This window comes from Bos indicus, chromosome 23, assembly GCF_029378745.1.
Source record: "Bos indicus isolate NIAB-ARS_2022 breed Sahiwal x Tharparkar chromosome 23, NIAB-ARS_B.indTharparkar_mat_pri_1.0, whole genome shotgun sequence".
In the NCBI taxonomy this organism is placed as follows: Eukaryota; Metazoa; Chordata; class Mammalia; order Artiodactyla; family Bovidae; genus Bos; species Bos indicus.
In genome coordinates, this window is record NC_091782.1 from 1,127,692 (window position 1) to 1,137,484 (window position 9,793).

Genomic DNA, 9,793 nt, shown 5'->3' on the forward strand with positions numbered 1-9,793 from the left:
TTGAAAAAGAATAAAAATATAAATGCATAAGTTGATGAAAAATCAGTATAACTATATAAAAATTTACTCTCAATTCATTACATATCAATTACTTGCTATATAGGCATCACACCATTCTAGATACACTGCTGGGCAAGTAATTATAGTCTTTATATTCTAGTAAGTATGAAAACTGCTCTTATACCATGGTTGTATAATTGTAATCTTTAATTACTATTATCATAAACTCTTTGAAGAAAGAAAAATCAGAACAAATTTTATAATGACTTTTGTGTTCTAAGAAAAGGAACTTTGATGTCAAATGACTCCCTTCATGATGGATGATGCATTTATTTAATATGAGATATGATGTTTCTTTTCCAGAGCTTCTTCATAGCATAAGTTAACTCAGAATTTCTTAGACTGTAGATTAGTGGGTTCAGCATGGGGGTTATAACTGTATAGAACACGGTCAATGACTTATCAATGTAGAAGGTCTTAGCAGGTCTTACATATATGAAAATACAGGGAACAAAGAAGCAAACAACCACAATGATATGGGAACCACAGGTCTGGAGGGCTTTCCGCCTCCTTTCCTGACTCAGATTCTTCAGACAGTGCAGGATGACTCCATAGGAGACGAGTAAGAGCAGAAACACAATTGACCAAATCAGAACAAAGTAGGTTACATTGTTTTTTGACTCCATCTAATCTGTATAGATTATAAGGACTTCCCTGGCTCAGACGGTAAAAGCATCTGCCTACAATGTGGGAGACCCAGGTTCCATCCCTGGGTCGGGAAGATCCCCTGGAGAAGGAAATGGCAACCCACTCCAGTACTCTTGTCTGGAAAATCCCATGGACGGAGAAGCCTGGTAGGCTAAAGTCCGTGGGGTCACAAAGAGTCGGACACAACTGAGTGACTTCACTTTCACTTTCAGTGTGTACAGGAGGTGACTTCATATAGTAGAAGCAACTTACCTACAAAACAAGGAGGGAAAGTTAAAGGGGGAAAGTGCTCAAATGTAAGATTTTTTTTTCCATTCGTTGTAAGAATGAGTATAGAACAACTATTTATGTCCAATGTGTCGTGGACATTTTTATTATCAAGTTCAAGACAGAGTTTCTGTCCCTCAATGTTATGACACACAACAAGAAATCAGGCAATTTCAGACTCAGGTTATTAGTGCCATTAAGTGAATATTCAAATAGTGCTAAGAGTCATAGTACAAGAGTATATCAAATAGGTATGACAGAAGACTTTCCAGAGGAAGCAAAGCTTCAGCTTTGCTGAAGTGCAAAAAAGAATTGAATTAATTAAAAAAATAAGTTAGAGAAGTCCAAAAAGTGCAGCATTTATAGTCACAAAAGTCTAATACTTGAGGCCCACTTGAGGTAATTTACATAATCAATGTGGGTAGATCAAACTGTGAATGGAAGTTCCCTGTCCTGAATTGTCTCCGACCTCACTGACACTTCTTAGGCTTTTAGGTGGATATTTCCCTTTTTCTGACAATTAAATGCTACAGCAGTGGTTTTGTGTCCCTAGCCCCTAACCGCTCTTCTTACTTTGCAAACTTGGATATGCAACATCTCTAATTTTGACATCCAAGTGAATGGCAATTTAGTATTTAAAAACTTTTTAAATGTGCATAATAAACATAAGCATTTTCTATACAAAATTTAAAGAAATATTCCCTATTTATCTCATTAAATGCTTTTTCCATGTTATTGTTCAGACAAAAAATTGCTGTACTCTTCACTCATTTGTTACTCTCATAAGCCTTTAATAAATCCTATTCACTCTACTATGAAAATATATCACAAATTTGATCATTCCCTACTTCTCAATTTATTCCTGGTCCACTGCAATAGGCCCCTACCAAGTCTCTCCATGTTTATTCTAGCCTTCAACAATCGGTTCTCCTGAAGCAGCCCAAATGACATCACTCTACTGCTCAAAAATCCTAGAGTATATTCTAATCATACAGTCATGGTCTACTGTTTACAATATTGACAGTAACAAGAACTGTAATCCTCATTTTATAATTAAAGAAACTAATGCTAGAAGATCTCATTCATTTTCCCAAAATCATACATTTCTAAAGGACATACCTAGAATTGAATCTAAGTTTGACTGATTTCAAAGTAATTAAATTTCTTACATAATAAAGACAGTCCCACAATTATGAGCCTGGTTCCCACTACTTACTGCTAATCTTACCTTGTGGAGGTTTGTTCAGAATCTAAGAGTGACTTTAAGTTACATGTAAAGGTTTGAAATTATTTTTCATCCAGTTTGACAACAGAGGACAAAAGGTCACCTTATTACTTGAGGATGCATTTTATTTCATTTGACTATCTGCCCATTTTCTCCATGGAGTCTTCAGATTATTAAGAGGCACATTTTTATGCATTGTGTTGATTATTTGAAAGGAATTCCATGGTGTACACCCAGAAAAACAAAAGTTTACCATTTTAGGAAATTTATCAAAATGAGTAGCAAATCTTACATATACATAGAAGAAATGAACTAGTTATTTGGCAGGGAAGCTTTTCAGAAATAACGTCTTTCCTACTAACTTCAAAAAGAAAAATAACATCTGACTGTTTAGCCCTTTTCATTCTGTCATATTAACATGACCAGACTCATTGACTGAGATTTTGAAAAACATTCAAAACTAATACAATTATGTGAAGTTTAAAAATAAAATAAAATTAAAAAAATTAAAAAAAAGAAAAACATTCTCATAAAATTTTTTGTCATGCTTTAAGTCTATAAAAGGACCTGCTGAAAAATTGATCCCAGTTACTAAGTGGATAACATCTTCTCCCTGTTAGGGGGGTAGATCATGGGATGTTTCATCCCTTTCAGCCTCAATTATCATTGAGTCTTACAATTGGAATGTGTCCAAGACTGATTCTTGTTTAATTAATTCACTGGGATTTTCCCCAGAGTTTTTTATTTTTTTAAGCATCTATATGTAAAGATATTAATAGGCAAAGTCACATAAATAATATCAGAAGAATCTTTATGAGACTAAAGTCAATCAAAAATAACCAAAAATTTTGTCACAGTGAACTATTTGTTATTTCTTTCCCCCCTGCCATAGCAAGATTTTCTTTCCTTTTGTTTAATACTCAATTTAATCACCTTAATTTGGTTCAATATATGAAAATTACATCAAAAAACAATTAAATATATTAAAATTTTAGATATAATAGCTAATTTTGTATCCAATCATTATCATTTTTTAAGTCAAGGCACCTCTGTCATGTCAGCAACTGTCCTGTGAGTGAGGACACAGAGACTAGTGAAACCTGGGGAAACATGTGAGAGGCTTTTCTTGCAGGGATCTTCTTTCTTAGAGTCAGACAATAAAGAATGAGACAACCTAACAAAGCAGCTTCAGTCTTATTCACTGCTTATAAGAAACAGAATACTGTGACAAAAGATAAGAGAGAGTTCTACTATGGATAAAGTAGAGATGATCTTTCTTCAAAGGTGATGCTTAAGCTGAGATTGAAAGGATAGCAAGTGGCTACCATCAGAAACACTGTTAGAGAAACTAAAACTAAATAAAATTAATGAATAAAACTATCTAACTTCAGAGAAAACAGGAGCTATACTTAGAAAACTAAAATTTTCACAGGAATTCTTATGGCAGTACTATTTTGAAAAGGACCAGAGAGAATATGCCCTCTTGTCTTATTACAGATATTAATGGAAAAGCTTTCAACCTTTCATGTTGAGGAAATTATTAGCTGTAGATCTGTCATATATGGATCCTTGTCAAGGCATATTCTATTACCAACTTGTTGAGAGATTTCTATGAAATTATTTCTATGAAATCTCATTTCTATTAAATGATAACTGAATTTCTATCTGATTATGGACAACCCAAGGAGAATTTAAGAAAATAACTCCACTTACAAAAGCATCAAAAAAGAATAAAATAAAATTTTATACTCTGAAAACTACAAAATGTTGCTGAGAGAAATATAAAATACACACACACATACGAGAAGACATTTATGAGCTGGGATATTCAACAGTATTAAGATATTAATAATGCCTCAAGTGATTCAGTGCAATCCCTATCATAATCAGAAAATCGCTTTTTGCAGAAACAGACAAATCCATGCTAAAGTTCATATGGAATTTCAAGGACTCCAAATTGTCAAAACAATCTATAAAAAGAAGATCAGGAGTCTCATACCTCGTGATCATAAAATATTTTATACAAAGCTATGGTAATCACAGCCCCAGTGTTGAAATAAAGATGGACAGTGGACTAATGGAGTAAAATAGATAGTGTAGAAATAAATCTTCCTATATGTGTTTAGATAATTTTCAACAAGGGTTTCAAACATTTAGTGGGGTAAAGAAAAAAAAAAAAGAAATTATAATAAGTGATAAAAAAGCAATCACCAAAAAACAAAAATGATATGATTCCCCTTACATGAGGCACTTAAAGTAGTCAAATTCATAGGCAGGAAATAGAATGGTAGTTGCTCTGCCTAGGGCTCAGTGAGTGAAAGTGGAGAATTTTGTCTAATGGCTGTGGAATTTCAGTTTGGAAAGCTGGAAAAATTTGGAGATGGATGGTGGTAATATTTGTATAACAATGTGAATTAACTTAGTGCCACTTTAAAATGGTCAAATTGCAAATTTTGCTATGTATATTTCACCAGAATTTTAAAAATAAATTTAAGAACTAAGTTGACCTCCTTAATTGGCTTATGATGTGAACATAAACTATAGCACAGTAGCCTAAAGTATATGCAAAGATCATGGGCTTCAGACAAAACAAGGTAATCTTTCTAAGAGGTTAAACATGTCAATAAATAACAAAACTACGAAATTAAAATCTCTATTTGTAATGTTTATTTTGTATTGGAATATAGTTGGTTAACAATATGTTAGTTCAGGTGTACAGCAAGGTGATTCAGGTATACATATCCATACATCTATCCTTTTTCAAATTATTTTCCCATTTAGGCTACTACAGGATGTTGAGCAGAGTTACCTGTGCTATACAGTAGGTCTTTGCTGGATAGCAATTTTAAATATAATAGTCTGTGTATGTTAATTCCAAAACTTTATTTAATCAATTCAACAAATATTGAGTACCCAGGCATTGTTTAAGTACTCAGGATGAATCAATGAAGAAGGTAGACGTTAAAAAAGAAAAAAAGAAGAAGAAGAAAGAAGGAGAAAGAAGGAACAAAAACCCAAACTCTATTTTGGAGTTTCAAACTCAGATTTTAGAAGCAAGTTATCAAACACTTTTGAAGGATTTTGTGCTCGTCTGGACTACTTTAGATTGTCTGGTTTTGCAAAGGAAAGATGGGATTTTACAGTATGAAACTTCCTTGCCTATAAAGCAATGAGAATTTGCACTACAGATTGAAGTTAAACTCCACCTTGCAAACAGAGGTACCAAAGTTACTGATGAAATACTGAGTGGAATGGGTTTACCCTCAAAGTGACAGGGAATAATTTATGCTACATGGGACAGTGATGTCTTAAATAGAAATTGCAATGAGTCATAATAAAACAGATTGGTGCAAACGTGACTGCGGTTTCAGACTGTGACTATTAAATTAACATATTAATAAGTAGGCTTAAATATCCTTATTAATCAAAATAGGAATCATTGCAATCAACACATTTTTGCCAATGAGAAATATGTTTGTTTATTGTTGTATGTAAAAATCCAGGCTTGGGGGGTCCATAAACTCTTGGAAAGCATTTTCTGCCTCCTGCTGGTTGTGGAAGTGTTTTCCCTGAAAAAGTTGTTGATATGCTTGTAGTAGTGGTAGTTAATTGGCGAAAGGTCAGGTTGAACATGGCAGATGATGCAAAACTTAGTAGACCCATTTGTTCAACTTTTGAAGAACTGTATGTGTGAGGTGCAGTTGATCATTATCCTGAAGAAGAATTAGGCCCCTTCTGTTGACTGATACTGGCTGCAGGCATTGCAGTTTTGGAGGCATCACATTGATTTGCTGGGACTTCCCTGGTGGCTCAGACAGTAAAGAATCTGCCTGCAATGCAGAAGACCCAGGTTCAATCCCTGGATTGGGAAGATCCCCTGGAGAAGGGAATGGCAACCCACTCCAGTATTCTTGCCTGGATAATCCCATGGACAGAGGAGCCTAGCAGGCTACAGTCCATGGGATTGCAAAGAGTCTGACATGACAGAGCAACTTTCATTTAATTTCATTTCACTTTACTTCATTGATTTGCTGAGCATACTTAGATGTAATGATTTCACTGGGATTCAGAAAGCTGTAGTGGATCAGACCAGCAGCAGACCACCAAACAGTGACCATGACCTTTTTTTTGGTGCAAGTTTGGCTTTGGGAAGTGCTTTGGAACTTCTTTTTAGTCCAATTTCACCTTTCCAATTTGCTTTAAACACTGAATGACCATTCAGTGTTTGACTTTGAGTTCTTCAGCAAATTATCATGTTATTATAAGAGGATCAGCTTTCATGATTGCTTTCAATTGGTCTTTGTCAACTTCCAATGGTCAGCCACTAAGCTTCTCATCTTCAAGACTCTCATCTCCTTTGCAAAACCTCTTGAACCACCACTGCACTCCACTGCACCGGAACTGTTTGTTAGCAGTTCCTGGGCCAGATGCATTGTTGAGTTGTGAATGGTCCCTGCTGCTTTAACACCCATTTTGAACTCGAATAAGAAAATTGCTTGAATTTGCTTTTTGTCTAAGTCATTTCCCTAGTCTAAAATGTAAAATACAGAGCAAGTAATAGGTCATTAGCAAAAAACATAAAGTGAAAAATGTGCATTAAAATGATGCATATAATTTAACCACATTTAAGAATGTACTCCAATATCAAATGGCAAATGTTAACAATGCAGATACCACAATTACTTTTGAATTAACCTAATAAATATGTTTGTATTTCCACCCCCTCCCCCAAATCTCTAGAACTGCATCTAACAAGGTTTTTGAGTTTTGTTAATAAGTCTGTTTTTTGTATGCTTTTAGTTTGGTGGGGGGAGGGTTTGCTCTGTCTGTGGCTTGCAGAATCCTAATTCCCTGAAAAGAGACTGAGCCCAGGCCCTCAATAATATTTGCACAAATCAAAAACATATTTGTTGGAAAAGTATTTACCATAAAAAAAGTTTATGAACCACATGAAGAGGAAACAACATACTAATTTTATATTTATAAGGAGTATTGTGCAGGATGAGAAAAATTAAAAGATATATATGGATTGATATGGAGATATTTTTAAGATGTTGCATACTAAAAGTGCTATGTACATAAAAAAGAACAAACATACATATGGCATATACATTTGCATTTACATAGATTATTCTCAGATGAAAATGAAGAAACAAATTTGGGCCAGTCTCTGAGTATGAGGCCTAGAAAATGCTGAAGAAAAATAGGAAATTTATTCAACACTGCATCCCATATAGTTTGAATTTCATTTATGCTCTTATTATTATCTATTTTACTATATTTTCTTATAAATAGTAAAAATATTAAAGTAAAAATGTTTATTTTGTATAATACAACTGAAATATAGTAAAGAAGGAAACCTATATAGAATTAAATATTTTAAATAACATAAATAAAAAAGTTCACTTAAATGACAATAATCTAAATGAAAGATTATTAATTTAGAAATTTAAATTCCAGTCCATTCTAAAGGAGATCAGCCCTGGGTGTTCTTTGAAAGGAATGATGCTAAAGCTGAAACTCCAGTACTTTGGCCACCTCATGCAAAGAGTTGACTCATTGGAAAAGATTCTGATGCTGGGAGGGATTGGGGGCAGGAGGAAAAGGGGACGACAGAGGATGAGATGGCTGGATGACATCACCGACTCAATGGATGTGAGTTTGAGTGAACTTCCGGAGTTGGTGATGGACAGGGAGGTCTGGCATGCTATGATTCACGTGGTCGCAAAGAGTCAGACATGACCAAGTGACTGAACTGAACTGAAATAAAAATTGCACTGTCTTAAAAAGTATAAAAGATATAGATACATGAACTGATTAAAAATCAGTATAAATATACAGCATTTTTCTCATAAATCATTTATTTCATATTAATGCCTTGCTGTATAAGCATTACAATTTTCTAGGTATATTGACAAGCAAGAATTATGGAACTTACATTGTAGCATGGAACAAATTGTTATGAATAGCACAGCTGTATGATTATATTATTTAATGATAGTTATCATAATTTTCTAGAAGAAAGAGAAATCAGAGTCAAATTTAAAATAGTTTCTGCATTCAAAGGAAATGGAACCTGATGTCAAATAACTCTCTTCATGATGGATAATGCATTAATGATGCATTAATTCATATGAGATACAATGTTTCTTCTCCAGAACATCTTCATAGCATAAGTCAACTCAGAATTTCTTAGACTGTAAATTAATGGGTTCAGCATGGGCATTATGATTGTATAAAATACACCAATAGTTTATCAGCGGGGAATGTTTTAGCAGGTCTTGATGCTGCTGCTGCTGCTGCTGCTAAGTCACTTCGGTCGTGTCTGACTCTGTGCAACCCCAGAGACGGCAGCCCATCAGGCTCCCCTGTCCCTGGGATTCACCAGGCAAGAACACTGGAGTGGGTTGCCATTTCCTTCTCCAATGCATGAAAGTGAAAAGTGAAAGTGAAGTCACTTAGTCATGTCCAACTCTTAACGACCCCATGGACTGTAGCCCACCGCGCTCCTCCATCCATGGGATTTTCCAGGCAAGAGTACTGGAATGGGGTGCCATTGCCTAGCAGGTCTTACATACATGAAAATACAGGAAACAAAGAAGCAGACAACCACAGTGATGTGGGAACCACATGTCTGGAGGGATTTCTGCCTCCCTTTCTGACTCAGGTTCTTCAGATAGAGCAGGATGACTCCATAGGAGAGGAGTAAGAGCAAAAACCCAAGAGTGCAGATCAGTCCTCCATTGAATGCAACTAAAAGGTCACTGACATAGGTGTCAGTGCAGACGAGTTTCAATAATGGGTACATGTAACGCATATAGTGATCAATGATATTGGGACCACAGAATGGGAGCCCATAAACAGTACAAAGTTGAATTACTGACTGTAGACAACCTCCAACCCAGGACACCACCAGCAGCACAACACATAGCCTTTGCCTCATGATCACCAAATAATGCAAAAGCTTGCAGATGGCCACATAGCAGTCATAGGCCATCACCAGTGGAAGGAAGACCCCTGATCCAGCAAAAATGTGCTCTGCAAGCAGCTGAGTCATGCAAGATTTAAGAGATATGTTCCCCCCACTCCCACAAAGAACAAGTCTGAAATCAATCTGGGGGTAGTAGAAGAAGAATAAGTGACATCCATAAAAGCTAAGCTAGCAAGAAAAAAGTACATTGGTGAGTTCAGAGTCTTACTGACAGTTACAGTAATGATAATGAGAAAGTTGCCCAGTACAGTCAAAATGTAAAAGACCAGGAACATGACAAAAAGTACTTTTTGCTCCTTTGGATTCTTTTTGAGGCCTGAGAGGACAAAGTAAGATAAATTGTTCCTTGGTTCCATCTAGTTCTTACAAGAGCTGAATTCACATATAATAAGCAGTTTACCTACAAAACAAGCGAGTAAAGAGTTAAATGTTTAAATTTTTATTTATCCATTCATTAGAAGAATGTGAATGGAGTATGTTTTGGGTCCAATGTGCCATGGATATTTTAATTACCAGCTTGAATAAGCCATAGAACACTACCCTCAATGCTATGACACATAATGAGGAATCAGGCAATTCCAGCCATTAACTGAATATTCACA

The 9,793-nt window shown here is 35.2% G+C and overlaps 1 pseudogene; it reads right to left on the reverse strand.

Annotated features, from left to right (window-relative positions):
* Positions 1-329: 329 nt before the first annotated feature.
* On the reverse strand, positions 330-9,547 carry LOC109569066 (olfactory receptor 4A47-like; annotated as a pseudogene).
* Positions 9,548-9,793: the final 246 nt, after the last annotated feature.